Raw genomic sequence first — 18,596 nt, forward strand, 5'->3', positions numbered from 1 at the left:
AAGACCGTCTCCAAGGGGCCAGGGCTGGCGCCTGGCCAGGACTGACATCACCTGGGAACCGCCACAGCCGCAGCTGCACCGCGCCTCCTGGGGGGACTCGCTTTTGCTATTTAAAAAATAATAATAATAATAAAACTTTTCCAGTCTGGTGTTTTTAAATGTGCTTTTTATAGTGGACCCTGGGTCGTGGGTGTTTTGGTGTCTCCCGCCTGCCTTTTCCTCACGTCCTGATTTCTCACACTACACAATGTAGCCTTTGACCAATTACAGCAAATTCCCCGGGATTCTGGGTGGGATCTCCTTCCAGGCCCTGACTCCCCTCAGATGATCTCTTAACTATCTAGATACGTTGAGTTTCTTTCTTTTTTGTTTTTTGTTTGAGACAGGGTCTCACTGTCAACTTAGGCTGGAACGCAGTGGCCCGATCTCTGCTCACTGCAACTTCTGCCTCCTGGGCTGAAGCAATCCTCCCACTTCAGCCCCCACAAGTAGCTGGAATGACAGGGAAACACCACTATACTCAGCTAATTTTTGTAATTTTTTTGTAGAGATGGGGTCTCACTATGTATCCCAGGCTGTTCTCAAACTCACGAGCTCAAGCGATCCACCTGCCTCAGCTTCCCAAAGTATTAGGATTACAGCACGAGCCACCACGCCTGGCCAAGATACAATGAATTTCAACTCATGCCCATAATTTCAACTTTTTAAAAAAATAGGCTGGTGGCTCATGCCCATAATCCTAGCATTTTGGGAGGCCGAGGCGCACGGATCACCCAAAGTCAGGAGTTTGAGAGCAGGCTGGCCAGCATGGCCAAAACCCATCTCTACTAAAAATTCAGAAATTAACCAGGTGTGGTGGTGCACTGTAATCCCAGCTACTCAGGAGGCTGAGGCAGAAGAATCACTTGAACCCAGGAGGTGGAAGTTACAGTGAGCCAAGATGGCGCCATTTGCACCCCAGCCTGGGTGACAGGGCAAGACTCTGTCTCATAAATAAACAAGTAAAAGGCCGGGCGCGGTGGCTCAAGCCTGTAATCCCAGCACTTTGGGAGGCCAAGGCGGGTGGATCACGAGGTCAAGAGATCAAGACCATCCTGGTCAACATGGTGAAACCCCGTCTCTACTAAAAATACAAAAAAATTAGCTGGGCATGGTGGCGCGTGCCTGTAATCCCAGCTACTCAGGAGGCTGAGGCAGGAGAATTGCCTGAACCCAGGAGGCGGAGGTTGTGGTGAGCCGAGATCGCGCCATTGCACTCCAGCCTGGGTAACAAGAGTGAAACTCTGTCTCAAAAAAATAAATAAATAAATAAAAATAAACAAGTAAATAAAAACTATGTGCCAATGGTATCAAATTCAAAAGGTACCTAAAGGTGCCTTTCCTCAGGTGAAAAATACGTCTCTCCCCCTGCCCCTTAGTCACCTTGTCCATTTTTTCTTTTCTTTTTTTTTTTTTTGAGATGAAATTTTGCTCTCGTTGCCCAGACTGAAGTGCAATGCCACGATCTCAGTTCACCGCAACCTCCGCCTCCTGAGTTCAAGCAGTTCTCCTGCCTCAGCTGCCCCGGTAGCTGGGATTACAGACGTGTACCACCACGCCTGGCTAATTTTTTTTTGTATTTTTAGTAGAGTCGGGGTTTCTCCAGGTTGGTCAGGCTGGTCTCGAACTCCCAACCTCAGGTGATCCGCCCACCTTGGCTTCTCAAAGTGGTGGGATTACAGGTGTAAGCCACCATGCCCGGTGGGACCCTCTTTTTTATTTTATTCAATAAAACCTTCTGTACTGCTTAATGTGTGCCAGGTACTTTTCTAAGCAGTCAATGTAACCCTCATAAAAACCGTATGAGGTTGGGTTTCCACTGACTATTTTATTTTACAGTGAATATTGCCAAAGATTTTCTGTGCATATAAAAGCACGTCTAGATCTAGAATTTTAACCCCTCCCTTCCTAAAAAACACACATAGAAGCTAATTATACATGCTGGCCTGCACCTTGCTGTATTTATTTAAACTATGTCTTAGAAGACCAGGCACGGTGGCTCACACCTGTAACCCCAGCACTTTGGAAGGTTGAGGTGCAAGAATCCCTTGAGCCTAGAAGTTTAAGACCAGCATGGGCAATATAGTGAGACCTCGTCTCTCCAAAAAAATATTTTTTAATTAGCCAAGTGTGGTGGTACATGCCTGCAGTCCTCACTACCGAGAAGGCTGAGGTGAGAGGATCTCTTGAGGCCCCAGAGGTGGTTGTAGTGAATTGAGATCACACCACTGCACTCCAGTCTGGGAGACAGAGTGAGACCGTCTCTCTCTCTCTCTCTCTCTCTCTCTCTCTCTCTCTCTCTCTCTGACATATGTATCTTGGGAATCATTTCACACTGGTACATAAAGAGACTCCTCATTCATCTTATGGCTGTGTAATATTCCCTTCTGTGGAAGGAGAGACCATGATATGATTAATGCATCCAGTCTTGGTGGACCTTAGAAATATTTCCAATCCCTTCTTCATGCATTCTACTACAATGGATAGCCAGCATGGTCTTTCTAAAGCATAGGGTGAACCCCAACTGTCCAATACTCGAAAACTCTCCATCTTTCCTCCTTATGTGCAGGGGAGTATCTTAAATGTAGGAATTATCAAGAGCCTAAGACCCCTATAAAAGTAATGGACTAGCCAACTTGGTGGCTCACACCTGTACTCTCAGCACTTTGGGTGGCCAAGGTGGGTGGATCACTTGAAATCAGGAGTTGGAGACCAGCCTGGCCAACACAATGAAACCCTGTCTCCAATAAAAATGCAAAAATGACTCCAGTGTGGTGGCGCACACCTGTAATCCCAGCTACTCGGGAGGCTGAGGCAGGAGAATTGCTTGAACCTGGGAAGCAGAGGTTGCAGCGAGCCAAGATCTTGCCACTGCACTCCAGCCTGGTGACAGAGCAAGACTCCATCTCAAAAAAAATAAATAAGTAATGGATCACGGCTGGGCAAGATGGCTCACACCTGTGCTCCCAATACTTTGGGAGGCCACGGCAAGAGAATCACTTGAGCACAGGGGTTTGAGACCAGCCTGCGCAACACAGGGAGATGCTGTCTCTACAAAATAAAGAAATTACGCAGGCATGGTGGTGCATGCTACTTGGGAGACTGAGGCAAGAGGATCTCTTGAACCCAGGAGATGGAGGCTGCAGTGAGCTATGATCACACCACGCCACTCCAGCCTGGGTAACAAAGCAAGACCCTGTCTCAAAAAAAAAAAGTAATGGACCTGCCCCCACACCCAAAAAGTTCATGGACAACCGATCTTCATATGGGGCTCCAGGACTCCTGGAAACCCTGTCCATGAATGCAATAATGCCGAGATACCTCCTCCAGCTGCGTGCGGTGCCCATGGCTTTGGGCTGCACACTTTGGGCTGTTGGCGCTGCTGCTTCTGAGTTACGTACCCTTGGGAAAATTGCTTAATCTCACCATGCCTCCGCTTTCTCATCTCTAAAGTGGGGCTAATACAGTGATATCCTAAGATCGTGAAATAGAAATCAGATGCAGAATCAGAAGTGTTTAGCACAGTGCCTGATACATAGCAAGTCCTCAACTTGGGTTGGACATTTTTCTTGTTGGTGGAGGTGGTGGTAGTGCTGGCGGGAGTATTGTTTCTGCACGATAAATTCCAAACTCATTCATTTATTCAATAAACATTTATTGAGAACATACTATGAACAGGGAACTGGGGGTACAGGGAGGTGAGGAGAGGGAGAGGCTTGTACAAAACCAAACCAAACCAATATGCTTTGCCTGCCAACGTGCTCAGAGCTCCGAAAGTGGAAGATGTGAGTGGTTTAAGGAGCACTGCAGAGGAGCAAGAGAAGCCAGCCTGGGGCAGGGACATCCAGGAAAGGCTTTGCAGAGGAGTGATGCCGGGTGGTTCTTGAAGGATGGGAGGGGGCTGTCTGGGTGAAAAGGAACCTGAGTAGAAAAGAGAGCCATACACCAGCTTCGAGAAGGGAGAGCCCACGGCAGCAGGGGGATCCCATGGAGGATCCGATCGACTAAGAGTGGGCTTTGGGGTAAAGAGAAAAGAAGCTGGACGGGGCTGGACTGGAAAGTAGAGGGTGGGGCTGTGGCTCTGACCAAGGCAAGGGCTGGTCAGAGCTGCAGGTAGAAAGAGCCCCTGATGACTGATGGAGGCTGGGTCAGCAGGAGGCAGGGAGGCCAGTTGGAGGCCACTTGGGTCAGCCATATAAAAATAATGACCTTGCTGGGCATGGTGGCTCACACCTATAATCCCAGTACTTTGGGAGGCTGAAGTGGGTGGATCACTTGAGGCCAGGAGTTTGAGACCAGCCTGGCCAACATGGCAAAACCCATCTCTGCTAAAAATATGAAAATTAACCAGTCATGGTGGCGCATGCCTGTAATACTAGCTACTCGGGAGGCTGAGGCATGAGAATCGCTTGAATCCGAGAGGCAGAGGTTGCAGTGAGCCGTGAGCCAAGATCATGCCACTGCACTCCAGCCTGGGCTAGTGAGACTCTGTCTCAAAAAAAAAAAAAAAAAAAAGATGCCCTCAGCAAGATCATGATCATGAAGATGTGCAGAAGAGGGCAGCAGCCAGGAGAGGGCTATTCAGGAGCAGAGGCAAGATCACCATCGTGATTCAGAGAATGACCAAGTGTGGGCAGAGGGGGAATGGCGCAGAAAGTCTGATTCAGGTCCCTCCCCTGCTCAGCCGTCCGATGGCTTCCCATCACCCATACAACCAAATCCAAAGTTGTCTCCTGGCATACAAGCCCCTCCTGGCCTCTGTACTCAGCTTCCTCCCGTCCCTGTCTCTGGGCTCCAGCCACACTGGCCCACTTGCTTTCCTGAGAACACACCAGACCCACTCCGGCCCCACAGGCTCTGTCTTTGCAGTTCCCTCCCCCTGGAATCTACTCCAGGCTTGCTACTTCCCGTCATTCTGTTCAAACATCACCTTCTCAGAGAGAAGTGCCCTGACCACCCTAGCTAAAATAGCACCCCTCTGCCAATCCTGTTTTGTATTGTGGTAAAACGTAGGTAATATAAAGTACAGAAAACTACCTAATGTGAAATTTATCATTTTAACCATTTGACCAGTTCAGTGGCATCGAGTGCATCCACAGTGTCTGCAGCCATCACTGTGGTCCGTTTGCATCCCAGCACCTCTCCACCAGTCTGCCTTCCTTACTTATCTTCATTTTCTTACATAACAGTTACTGCTCCCAGACTCTCTGATACTTGTCTATTTCTTCCTCATGTTTACCACCTATGTCCTTCACCTACAAAAGAAGCTACAAGAGGGCAGGGACTTGGCCATGTGGCCCACAGCTCTCTCGCCAGCCTTTCAACAGTGCCTGACACATGCCAGTGTTCAGTAAATGGTTGTGGATGAATCAACTGATGAAGGGCAGTCTCCAGAGGAGGAGAATGCAGGCAGAGGAACAGACCGGGTTCCTGCACAATTAGGGCACATCCCTCCTTGCCAACTCCTCTCCCACCACCTCTCTGTCCCCATCCTCTCTGTCCCCATCCTCTCTGTCCCCATCCTCTCTCTCCAATCACACTGGATAGTGCCACGTCCCTGCCCTGTTCCACCACCAAGCTTTGCCCAGGCTGTTCCCTCACTGGAATACTGTTTCTTTGCCTTCTTTGTATATCAAAATCCTCTCTATTTCTCAAAACCCTGCTCAAATCCTATCCCCACCAGAAATGACTCCAAGATAAATCTATACACATACCCCAACCCCTCTCCCTTGCCAACATTCCCATGATACTATGTTTCTGCCTGGAATTAGCCAGGTCTCTTTTTTGGTTTTAAGAGACAGAAATCTATCTCAAAGTGGCTAATACAACTGTGTGTGTGTGTGTGTGTGTGTGTGTGTGTGTGTGTGTGTGTGTGTGTACTGGCTTCTAGAACTGAGTTCAGGCCTGGGCAACATAGTGAGACCCCATCTCTATAACAATAAAAATGAGCCAGGCACAGTGGCTCACACCTGTAATCCCAGACCTTTGGGAGGTGAAGGCAGAAGGATCACTTGAGGCCGGGAGTTCGAGACCAGCTTGAGTAACATAGTGAGACCACATATCTACAAAAAATAAAAATTAAAAATTAAATTAAATAATAAATTAAAAATTAGCCAGGTGTGGTGGCACACAACTGTAGTCCCTACTACATGAGAGGCTGAGGCAGGAGGATCACTCGAACCCAGGAGGTTGAGGCTGCAGGGAGCAGTGACTGCACTGCTGGACTCCAGCCTGGGTGATAGAGTGAGACCCTGTCTCTAAAAATTAAATTACATTTTAAAAAGTAAAAAATAAATAGAACTGAGTTCGGGGTCACCGATTTCATGGCTGGATCCGGGAGGCGACTGTACAGTAGCATTAGGACTCCAGCTGTCGCTTCATCTGACAGCCCCGCTTTCCTGTCAGCTTCATTCTCAGAGAACCTCTCCTCTTCTGGTGGCAGAGACAGCCATCAGCGACTCTGGATTACAATTTATCCATTTAGAAAACCCTACGAAGTGGGATTTTTCTCTAGGATCTCCAGCAAATTCCTGGGAAAGGCCCCCTCTGGCCTGCCTTTGGTCACAGGCCCAACCGTGCTCCAGCCTCTATGGGAAGAGGGATACAGTGCTCTAACTGGCCAGGTCTGCTCATGTGCCCACCTCTGAAGTGGTGTGGGGTTTGCCTGGTCTGAGCTACAAGAATCAAGAGTGGTAAAGAGGCGCTTTCCAAAAACGCTAGGGGAAAATGACCACTTGCCAGACCAACACCCCAGAAGTCACTGGAGATGCCTCTGTTGGAGCACTTACCACACCGCTGCCACAAATCTGAGTTATTTTTGTAGGACGTCTTCCCCGAAATTTGTAAATTCCCCAGGGGTGACATCCAGCACCCAAACATCTAGCACATGGCCAGTCACACAGTCAGTGGGTGATAAACACCCGTCTCTTTCTTCTCTTCTTCCCTCCACCCCTTCAAGTCCCCAGGTCCCTTTGCCTTCAGTCCATGACTTGGTCAGCCTTGGAGGACTCTGCCTAGCAGGTCAGTGACCTCCTCTGACCATGGGGCTGCACGCCGTCCCTAATCTCTGTCTTCCCCTCTGGCACGAGACACCCCCCACTACAGGGCTCTCAAGAGACCATCAGTTCTTGGTCCACATCATCGGTGTGACCTTGAGAAAGTTCTTTCTCTTCTCTGAGCCTCAGTAGTCCCTTCCGTTATGTAGGGGCTATGAGAGGCTTTAATCTCAGACGCATGTCCTCTTTTTCAGCACATTACGTGCCGCTTTCGAATCTTTTCCTTGTCTCGGTACCACCTGTGCTGTAAATATTATGGAACTATTATTACATAATATTTTTCTTTAAATGGTCCTTCTTTTAAAAAACATAAATTTATTATTTCAAAAGGAAACTTTAGAGCCTTCCATAAATGGAAAACCAGTATCTCGTGCCATAAATAGAAGGTAGCCATAAAAATAAGTACAATGAAAACAAAACAATGTCATCACGTTCCAGCCAGATCCGCTTGCCTGCTGAAGGCTCCGGAGGCCTATTCTCCGTTAAAAAGGGAAGTCAGTGTTAAGAGAGGTGTTAAAAACACACCAGCATTGAACAGAGACTTTCTCCTTCATAACAAATGGAAGGAAAACGGGAAAGGGAGGAAGGTTCTCACTCTGGGCTTCGATGTTCTTTAGTCGATGTGGCTCCACTGAGCTGCAACTCGAGTACAACCTTTTGTACCCAGCTCACACTTGGAAGGCAGTGGGTCTGGCCATCCTTTCCCGGGGAGGGGCTGCTGTCCTGATTCACACAGGACAGGTGGGAGGTCAGAGCCCACCTGGGACAGAGCCCACCTGGGACAGAGCCTAGGTTTAGGGATCTATGTTTTATAGTCAACTAAATGTACCGTCTTGTTATCTCTCCGAATAATGTCTGTGTTGAGAAGGCCAGTGAGGATGAATACATCAAGTTCTCTGACTCTGTGCCCACCCCACCGGCCCCTGCCTTCTCAGTCCCAGCTACCCCCACTAAGCAAGGCATAGGGAAATAGCAATATATTTCATTTGCACAAATTTGCATGAGGAACCTCTGGAAAGCTAAGAAATAAATAAAAGTGGCGGGAACCAGATAGACGGAAAATGGAAGTGGGAACGAGCCCCTTCCCAGTATATGTTTTCATATGTGTTTGAACCATATTAATATATTATTCATATTTTAAATAATAGAACAAATATTTACTAGCAGCTGTTATATAAACAGACTTGGTGTTAAGCACTGTGAGTTCATTCATTCATTTGTACATTTATTTCTTCTTTCATTCATTCACCCTTTTATGAACAAATTAATTCAATGAGCATTATTCACACAAACTATGGATCAAGCCCTATGCTAGGCACTGAGAGCTTATTTGTTCATTCAGTCAGTCAATTAACATCCATCAGGACTCTGTGATTTTGTTTGCTTAGGTGAGGCTGGATCAGCAATAAGCCCTGCCCTCATGGTCTAGAAGGGAGGCAGGTGTCCTAAGAAAGTCAGTTTCCAGGAGTCCAGACAGTAAGCACAATTTCTGCAAGGGTGTGAGATGAAAGATTGCCCACACTATAGAACTTTGCAATTGCCCTGGGAGGAGAGGGCCAGATCCAGGCATCGTGAAGGTGTAATCACAATGGGGAGGAGCTGAGCCATTACACATGAGCGAATGGGGCATCTTTGATACTGAGATGAATCCCATACAAACCCTGCCCACCTCTCCTGGACCTCTGCCTTCATCTCATCCCCAAAACTTCTGAAGTCACACAGGATTTCCAAGTGCCAAATCCAAAGATTGTATCTCCACATGCATCCACTCCACTGCTCAGCAGCATTTGATAGAACTGAACATTCCATCTGGAAGAGAATCTAGTGGTTGCTATGGCAGAAACTTCTGGTTGTCCTCAAATTATCACTCTCTCCTTCTATAGACAGTTGAAGAACCTATTTTTCTAGCCAATAGGATGTAAATAAAGTTGTGACTTCCAGGAAGTGTCCTTAAATGTAAAGAGCTTTGCTCCTTTATTTCTTCCTTCTTCCAGATGACTGGAAAGCAGACATGATGTCTGGAGCTCAAGCAGCTATTTTGTATCATGAGACAAAGTTGGGAATGAAAGCCACACATGACGAAGTGACAAGACAGAAAAAGCCTGGGTCTCTACATCCACAGGGTGCCTGACCAGTCACGAATTGCCTACCTCAGGACTTAGTGAATACGAGTTGAGAATAAACCACTTCCTTGTTTCAGCCCATTTTTAAGCATTTTTATGTTCTTTGCAGTTGAATTTAAAGCTAAGTTCTGCCTGCAACTGTCAACTCTACAGAATCAATGCGATTCCTGTCAAAATCTGAAGGATTTCCTTTTGTAGAAATAGAAAAATTCATCCTAAAATTCATATGGAGTTTCAAGAGACCCTCAAATATCCAAAAAAATATATTGAAAAAGAACGAGGTTGGAGGTCTCACACTTCCTGACTTCAAAAACTTACTACGGAACTGCAGTAGTCAAAGCAGTGTCGTACTGGCATAGGAACAGAAACGTAGACCAGTGGAACAAAACAGAGCCTAGAAATAAGCCCTTGTACATGTGGTCAAACGATTTTTGACAAGACTGCCAAGACCATTCAACGAGGAAAAGTGCAAAGTCTTTTCAACAAATGATGTTGGGAAAACTGGACATTCACATGGCAAAGGATGAATTTGACCCATTACTTTATATCATATGCAACAATTAACTCAAACTAGATCAAAGACCTAAGAGATAAAACTATACAACTCTTAGAAGAAAACACAGGGAGAAAGCTTTTTGAAATTGGAGTTGGCAATGATTTCGTGAATACGCCACCAAGAGCACGGGTAACAAAAGAAAAATGACAAATTAGACTTCAGGAAAATTTAGAAATTTTGCACATCAAAAGACAGTATTAACAGAGTAAAAAGGAAACCCACAAAATGGGAGAAAATATTTGGAAAGCATCTATCTTATATGCCTTCTGATATGAAAAAGGATATGTAATATGTGTTAAAGTATACATCTGGATTGATATCCAGAATATATAAAAAATTCCTAAAACACTACAGCAAAAAACACCCCATCAACCCAATTCAAAAAAGACTTGAACAGATATTTCTCCAAAAAGATCTACAAATGGCCAATAAGTATATGAAAAGATACTCAACATCACTAAGCGTTAGGGAAATGCAGTCAAAACTATAATGAGATACCACCTCAGACCCATTATGACGGCTACTCTTAAACGAACAAAATAATAATAATAATAATAAGCGTTTGCAAAGATGTGGAGAAATTAGAGCCCTGTCCACTGCTGGTGAGAATATAAAATGATAGAGCCTCATGGAAAACAGTGTGGTTGTGCCTAAAAATAATTAAACATAAAACTGCCGTATGAGCCAGCATTTTTACTTCTGGGTATGTACCCAAAAGAAATGAAAACATTGTCTCAAAAAACATGTTTGTAAAAAAAAAAAGATATTTGTATGCCCATATTCCTATCAGGATTATTCACAGTAAGCTAAACTGTGGAAGCAAGGCCTGCTGCAGCGGCTCACGCCTGTCATCCCAGCACTTTGGGAGGCTGAAGCAGGTGGATCCCTTGAGGTTCGGAGTTCAAGACCAGCCTGGCCAACACAGTGAAACCCCGTCTCTACTAAAAATACAAAACTTAGCCAGCTGCGGTGGTGCACATCTGCAATCCCAGCTACTTGAGGCTGAAGCATGAGAATCCCTTGAACCCAGGAGGCAGAGGTTGCAGTGATCTGAGATCATGCCGCTGCACTCCATCCTGGGCGACAGAGCGAGACCCCATCTCAAAACAAAAACAGAAACAGAAAGGGGGAAGCAACCCAGGTGTGCATGAGCCGATGAATGGAAAAGCAGAACGTGGTGTGTACATACAATGTGATATTATTCAGCCTTTAAAAAGAAATTCGAACACATACTACAACATGGGTGAACCTTAAGGACATTATGTTAAGTGAAATAAGACAGTCACAAAAGGACAAACACTGTCCCATGTCACTTATATGAGGTACCTAGAATAGTCAACGTTTCAATTGTACAAGATGAAATGAGTTCTGAAAATGGATGGTGGTGATGACTGTACAACATTATGACTGTACTTAATACCGCTAAACTGTGCATTTTAAAATGGTTAAGATGGTATTGGCACATGCCTGTAGTCCCAGCTACTCAGGAGGCTGAAGCAAGAGGATCTTAGTCCTGGGAGGTTGAGGTTGCCATGAGTTGTGATGGTGCCACTGTACTCCAGCCTGGGTGACACAGTAAGACCCTGCCTCAAGAGAAAAAAAAAATCTAAAATCTAAATTAAAATGGTTAAGATGGCAAATTTTAGGTTATGTGTGACTCATCATAACAAAAAAAAAAAAGAAGAAAAAATGAAAAAGGGAATGCAACTCTGACACATTCTACAATATAAATAAGCCTTGAAAACATTATGCTAAGTGCAGTCAGCCAGTCACTAAAGGTCAAATACTGTATGATTCCACTTGTATGAGATACCTAGAGTGGTCAAGGTCACAAAGAAGGAACGTAGAATGATGGTTGCCAGGGACGGACGGACGGAGGGAGGGGAGGAATGGGTAATGTTTAATAGGTATGGAGTTTCAGATTGGGAGGATGGAAATTTCTGGAGATGGATGGTGACAATGTCTGAGCAACAATGTAAATGTACGTATATTTTAGCACAATTTTTTTTTTTGAGTGAGGGTCTGACTCCTGTCGCCCAGGCTGGAGTGCAGCGGCATAATCATGACTCATTGCAGTCTCACCCTCCTGGGCTCAAATGATCCTCCCAGCTCAACCTCCTAAGTAGCTGGGACCACAGGTACACCACCAGGCCTTGCTAATTTTTGTTTTTTTTTTTTTTTTTTTTTTTTTGAGGTGGAGTTTCGCTCTTGTTACCCAGGCTGGAGTGCAATGGCGCGATCTCGGCTCACCGCAACCTCCGCCTCCTGGGTTCAGGCAATTCTCCTGCCTCAGCCTCCTGAGTAGCTGGGATTACAGGCACGTGCCACCATGCCCAGCTAATTTTTTGTATTTTTAGTAGAGACGGGGTTTCACCATGTTGACCAGGATGGTCTCGATCTCTCGACCTCGTGATCCACCCGCCTCGGCCTCCAAAAGTGCTGGGATTACAGGCTTGAGCCACCGCGCCCGGCTTAATTTTTGTATTTTTTGTAGAAACAGGATCTCTCTGTGTTGCTCAGGCTGCTCTTGAACTCCTGGGCTCAAGCAATCCTCCCACCTTAGTCTCCCACAGTGCCAGGATTATGGGCCATGAAATGTAATGGTATAAAGTGCCATCTTTATGTTGATGAGACCCAAATGTACTTCTCCAATCTCAACCACTCCCACTGAGCTCCAATTGCATTGTTGATATTTGCACTTGGACATCTAATTGGCACTCCAACTTGACATGTGAGTGGCATCATTCTGAGTTCATTCTCCCTTGCCTTCACCTCTTGTCATTTGCTCACTCTTTTTTTTTTTTTTTTTTTTTTTGAGATGGAGTCTCGCACTGTCACCTGGCCTGGAGTGTAATGGCCCCATTTCGGCTCACTACAACCTCCATCTCCTGGGTTCAAGCAATTCTCCTGCCTCAGCCTCCTGAGTAGCTAGGATTACAGGTGCCCACCAACACACCCAGCTAATTTTTGATATTTTTTTAGTAGAGACAGGGGTTTCACTATGTTAGCAAGGCTGGTCTTGAACTCCTGATGTTGTGATCCGTCTGCCTCAGTCTCTCAAAGTGCTGGGATTATAGGCGTGAGCCACCACATCCAGCCACTCACCCACTCTTTGTATCTTAGTAAACAGCACCACCATTCATCCAGCTGCTGCCAGAAACCCTGGAGTCATCTTGACACCTGCACTCAATGGGAAGGTCATATCAGTGGACTCTGCAAAATGCCTCTCAAGTCAAGGGAAAATATAAGCTTTATTTGTCTGTCCAAAGTAGAAAAAAACAGCAATTTTCTCATATGATCATTATAAAGGCAACCACGTATTTTCAGACACAGTATATTGCACAAGTAAGAAAGTTGTTTTGTTAGGGAGTCTCACAGGAAAGTCTCCAATCTTCATTTATTTGGGGATTTAGAGCTAGACAGGTAGTGTTGGTTTTTCTCAGAGTACAAAGTGCTTTTGTCATTTAATTTAGTCATGTATCCCATAAGGACGTTTTGGACAATGACCATCCATGTATATGACAGTGGTCCCATAATATTATAATGAAGCTGAAAAATTCCTGTCACCAAGTGACGCTGTGGCTGTTCTAACATCATAGTGCAATGTATTGTTCACATGTTTGTGGTGAGGCTCTTGCAAACAAACCCACTACACTGAAGTGGTATAAAAGTCTAGCACATACAATTATGTACAGTAGCCAGGTGCGGTGGCCCATGCCTGTAATCCCAGCACATTGGGAGGCTGAGGTAGGTGGATCACCAGAGGTCAGGAGTTCAAGACAAGCCTGGCCAACATGGTGAAACCCCATCTCTACTAAAAATACAAAAATTAGCTGGGCATGGTGGCTCACACCTATATTCTCAGCTACTTGGGAGGCTGAGGCAGGAGAATCACTTGAACGTGGGAGGCAGAGGTTGCAGTGAACTGAGATAGCGTCATTGCACTCCAGCCTGGGCAACAGAGGGAGACTCTGTCTCAAAAAACAAACAAACAACAACAACAAAATTATGAACAGTACATCATAATAATGATAATAAACAACTGTTACTGATTTACATATTTACTATACTTTTTATTGTTATTTTAGGTGTGCTCCTTTTACTTATTGAAAAAACGAGTTAGCTAGGTGCAGTGGCTCACGCCTGTAATCCCAGCACTTCGTGAGGCCAAGGTGGGCGGATCACCTGAGGTCAGGAGTTCGAGACCAGCCTGGCCAACATGGAGAAACCCCGTCTCTATTAAAAATACAAAATTAGCTGGATGTGGTGATGTATGCCTGTAATCCCAGCTACTTGGGAGGCTGAGGCAGGAGAATTACTTGAACCCGGGACGCGGAGGTTGCAGTGAGCTGAGATCGAGCCTTTGCACTCCAGACTAAGCAACAAGAGCAAAACTTTGTCTCAAAAAAAAAAAGTTAACTGTAAAACAGCCTCAGGTAGGTTTTTCAGGAGGTATCCAGAAGAAGGTTTTGTTGTCATAGGAGATGACAGCGCCCCATGCGTTATTGCCCATGAAGACCTTCCAGTGGAACAAGACGTGGAGGTGGAAGACAGTGATATTGATGATTCTGACCTTGTGTAGGCTGAAGCTAATATGTGTGTCTTTGACTTAGTTTTTAAACAAAAATGTTTTTAAAAGTAAAAAAAAAAAAATTAAGTGGTAAAAAGCTTATTGAATAAGTATTAAAGAAAGAAAATATTTTTATACAGCAGTATTATAGATTCCTATTTTAAGCTAAGTATTATTACAAAAAAATCAAAAATTGTTTTTAAAAATTTAAAAAGCTTATAAAGCAAAACAATTACAGTAAGCTGAAATTAACTATTGGAGAAAGAAACAACTTTTAAAAATAAATTTAGTCGGTGGGTACGGTGGCTCACACCTGTAATTCCAGCACTTTGGGAGGCCGAAGCGGGTGGAACACCTGAGGTTGGGAGTTCGAGACCAGCCTGACCAACATGGTGAAACCTGGTCTCTACTAAAAATACAAAATTAGCTGGGTTGTGGTGGCTCATGCCCATAATCCCAGCTGCTTGGGAGGCTGTGGCAGGAGAATCGCTTGAACCTGGGAGGCAGAGGTTGCAGTGAGCCGAGATCATGCCATTGTACTCCAGCCTGGGTAACAAGAGCGAAACGCTCAAAAATAAATAAATTTCGTACAGCCTAAGTGCACAGTGTTGATAAAGTCTACAGCAGCGTGCGTCATGTCCTGGGCTTTATCCGCTCACCACTCCCTAACTCACCAAGAGCAACTCCAGTCTTGCAAGTTTCATTCATGGTAAAGATACAAGTATATCTTTTTTAAAAATATAAGCCTTTATACATATTTTTTCTGTACATTTTCTATATTTAGCTATGCTTAGATCCAAAAATACTTACCATCATGTTACAATTGCCTACAATATTAAGTACAGTAACATGAGGTACAAATCTGTAGCCTAGAATAAATAGGTTATAGCATATAGCCCAGGTGCGTAGTAGGTCGTACCATCTAGAATTATGCAAGCACATTCTGCGATGTTTGCACAAAGATGAAATCGCCTAATGACACATTTCTCAGAACATATTCCTGTTGTTAATTAACACATGACTGTATAAAACCAAAATGACAAAGATTCAGCTTGGCTTCCAAAAACTCTTCCCCAGCCCTCCATTCCAGTTAGAACGTAAGCAAGCATTAGAACATTGCCATCAAGTGGAAATTGTGTCTGTATGGTTTACTGATGTTATTAGTATTAGTACAGGTCTCACTCACATCGGGAAAATTTTTAAAATATTTTGAAGCAGAAACAGAAAATGTCCACAAAGATTCCTGGATGTCCTCCAGAATGGTATGAATCATCTTTACATCATTTCAGGTTAGCTGATTCTATGGTGGTCGATGCATTTCACATCTTTGAGATATCATACACTTCCATAAGTTGTAACAAGATTGATGATAACAAAAACAATTCTTGTCACAGAAATGCAAACAAATTTTCTCTGCTCAAGACGCAATTGAGGCCAGATGCAGTGGCTCATGCCTGTAATCCCAGCAGTGTGAGAAGCTGAGGCAGGATGACTTGAGCCAAGGAGTTTGAGACCAGCCTGGGCAAAATAGAGAAACTCCATCTAAAAAAAAAAAAATCATTTAAAATTAGGTAGCGTGCAGGCCCTTGCAGTGGATCACGCCTGTAATCCCAGCACTTTGGGAGGCCAAGGCAGACAGATCATCCGAGGTCGGGAGTTTGAGGCCAGCCTGGCCAACATGGAGAAACCCCATGTCTACTAAAAACACAAAATTAGCTGGGTGTGGCAGTGCCTGCCTGTAATCTCAGCTACTTGGGAGGCTGAGGCAGGAGAATCACTTGAACCCAGGAGGCAGAGGTTGCCGTGAGCCAAGATCGTACCATTTCACTCCAGCCTGGGCAAGAAGAAACCCCATCTCAAAAAAAAAAAAAAAAGCTAGCGTGGTGTCACATGTCACACGTCTATAGTCCCAGCTACTCAGGAGGCTGAGGTGGGAGGATCACTTGAGCCAAGTGGTTAAGGCTGCAGTGAGCCAGGATCAGGCCACTGCATTCTAGCCCTTTGGCAACAGAGAGCGATCCTGTCTCAAAATATAATAATAATAATAAAGATGCAATGGATTCCCTCCAGTCCTCTTGGAATAAAACAGTTTTGCAACTTTAGCAAATTAATGTAAGCACTCTCCTCATTACTTATGTATCTCTCTTCTCTTTGGATTCTCCTTTGAACAGTTTTTAACACCTTATTGGTTATCTCATGAATTAATGAGTTAAATAAACTATTTCACACATATTCATTTTATATTTGAACAAGAATGTGATTTTATTCCTTTCTAAAAATTATCTCTAGGCCAGGCATGGTGGTACTCGCCTGTAATCCCAGCTACTCAGGAGACTGAGGCAGGAGAATCACTTGAACCTGGGTGGCAGAGGTTGCAGTGAGCCAAGATTGCAGCACTGCACTCTAGCCATGGTGACAGAGCAAGATTCTATCTCAAAAAAAAAGAAAGCCTGGGTGCAGTGGCTCACACCTGTAATCTTAGCCCTTTGGGAGGCAAGGCGGGTGGATTGCCTGAGTTCAGGGGTTCAAGACCAGCCTGGGCAACACAGTGAAACCCCATCTCTACTCAAATACAAAAGAAAATAGCCAGGCATGGCAGTGTGCAACTGTAGTCCCAGCTATTCAGGAGGCTGAGGCAGAGAATTGTTTGAACCCAGGAGGCGGAGGTTGCAGTGAGCCTAGATTGCACCACTGCACTCCAGCCTGAGCGACAGAGTGAGATTCCATCCCTAATACATATAATTTGTTTTATTAAATATTTGCTTAATAACTGCTGAAATGCACAATGAATATGCTCTCACAGCATCCTGCACTTCTGCATAGCACTAATCATTGGTCACATTTAACAGTTAAATAGCTATTTGTGCATATAGTTGTGTAATATCTGTCTCTTGAGCAGAAGCTCCACGAGAGCAAGGATCTTGTCTGGTTTGCTCAACAGTGTGTTTCTCAGTAACTAGCACAATGCCTCCTGGCACCTAGTAGGTGATTCTACATATACACACATATATGCACATACACATGTGCACATATATGTACGTGTGTGCATGTGTCCATATACGTGTGTGTGTATGTCTGTGTGTTTATATTATATGTATGTATATATGCACATAGAGAGGAAGAAAGAGAGAACTCAAGGAAGGAAGGGAGAAAGGGAGGGAGAGAGGAAGGAAATGGGGAAGGAAGAGGAAACCAATGACAGTTCTCTAGACGGGACTGGGCTGGTGGCACTCCAAAGCACCCTCCCGTCCGCCACCCAGCTTCAGGTACCATCTATCCTCACCAGTAAGATAATGGAGGCCAAGATGCTTTGTGAGCCCTTGAGCATTCTATTGAGGGAAGAGCCGTGATTATTAAATTCTCCCTTCCTTCCCCAGCTCTGCCTGCCCCGCAACACTGCATCCTAATTTCCAGACTCTTCTCTGACTTTTCACCCACTCCAGCTCCCTTGCAAGTCACTTTCCTGTGTCTCTCTCTACTGTTCCTGGCCGCCTCCCAGACGCCTGACCTGATCTTTTCACCCTCTCCACCTTGGTCGTCACCAGGCAAAAGGCCTCTAACCTACTTGCTCTGGTTCCATCAAATCATTAGACCTCTATCCAAGACTGAAAAAGTCTTCTTCCTTAAGTCTAAACTAGAAGCTTCCAGGGACACCAGGGTGATTAATCTAGCCCCCTGCCCTCAGGGAGCTTGCTGTCTAATGGGAGAGATGATATGTGTCCCTAGGAGTCTTCACACGATAGAGATATTGGTGTCCACACATCTTCTACTTACCCCTCATATCCATTTCCCCCTTCTCCTGTGGAAATAAAACCTCTCGAGTTAGCTAAACACATAGCCACTCAGAATAAAGACGACACTGCCCAAACTTCCTGGCAGTCAGTTTTAGCTTGGTGACTAAATTCTGACCAGTGGTATGTGAACAGAAGTGGGGAGAGCAACCTGCAAGTCATGGCTGCTCCATGCCTTTCCCACTGCCTGCCGCCTGTGACGTAGATATGGGGTGACATCTGAGACCATGGGGACTAGGGCAACACCCTGGGGATGGCAGAGCTACAAGATAGAAGAAACCTGGGACCCCAACAAGCTAGTCCTGGATGATGATGATTATTTTTTATTATTATTATTTTGAGATAGGGTCTCCCTCTGTCATTCAGGCTAGAGTGCAGCAGCACAATCATAGCTCACTACAGCCTCAAACTCCTGGACTTCAGCAATCTGCCCACCTCAGTCTCCTGTGTAACTGGGACTAC

This window comes from Saimiri boliviensis, chromosome 9 (genome assembly GCF_048565385.1).
Source record: "Saimiri boliviensis isolate mSaiBol1 chromosome 9, mSaiBol1.pri, whole genome shotgun sequence".
NCBI classification, from domain to species: domain Eukaryota; kingdom Metazoa; phylum Chordata; class Mammalia; order Primates; family Cebidae; genus Saimiri; species Saimiri boliviensis.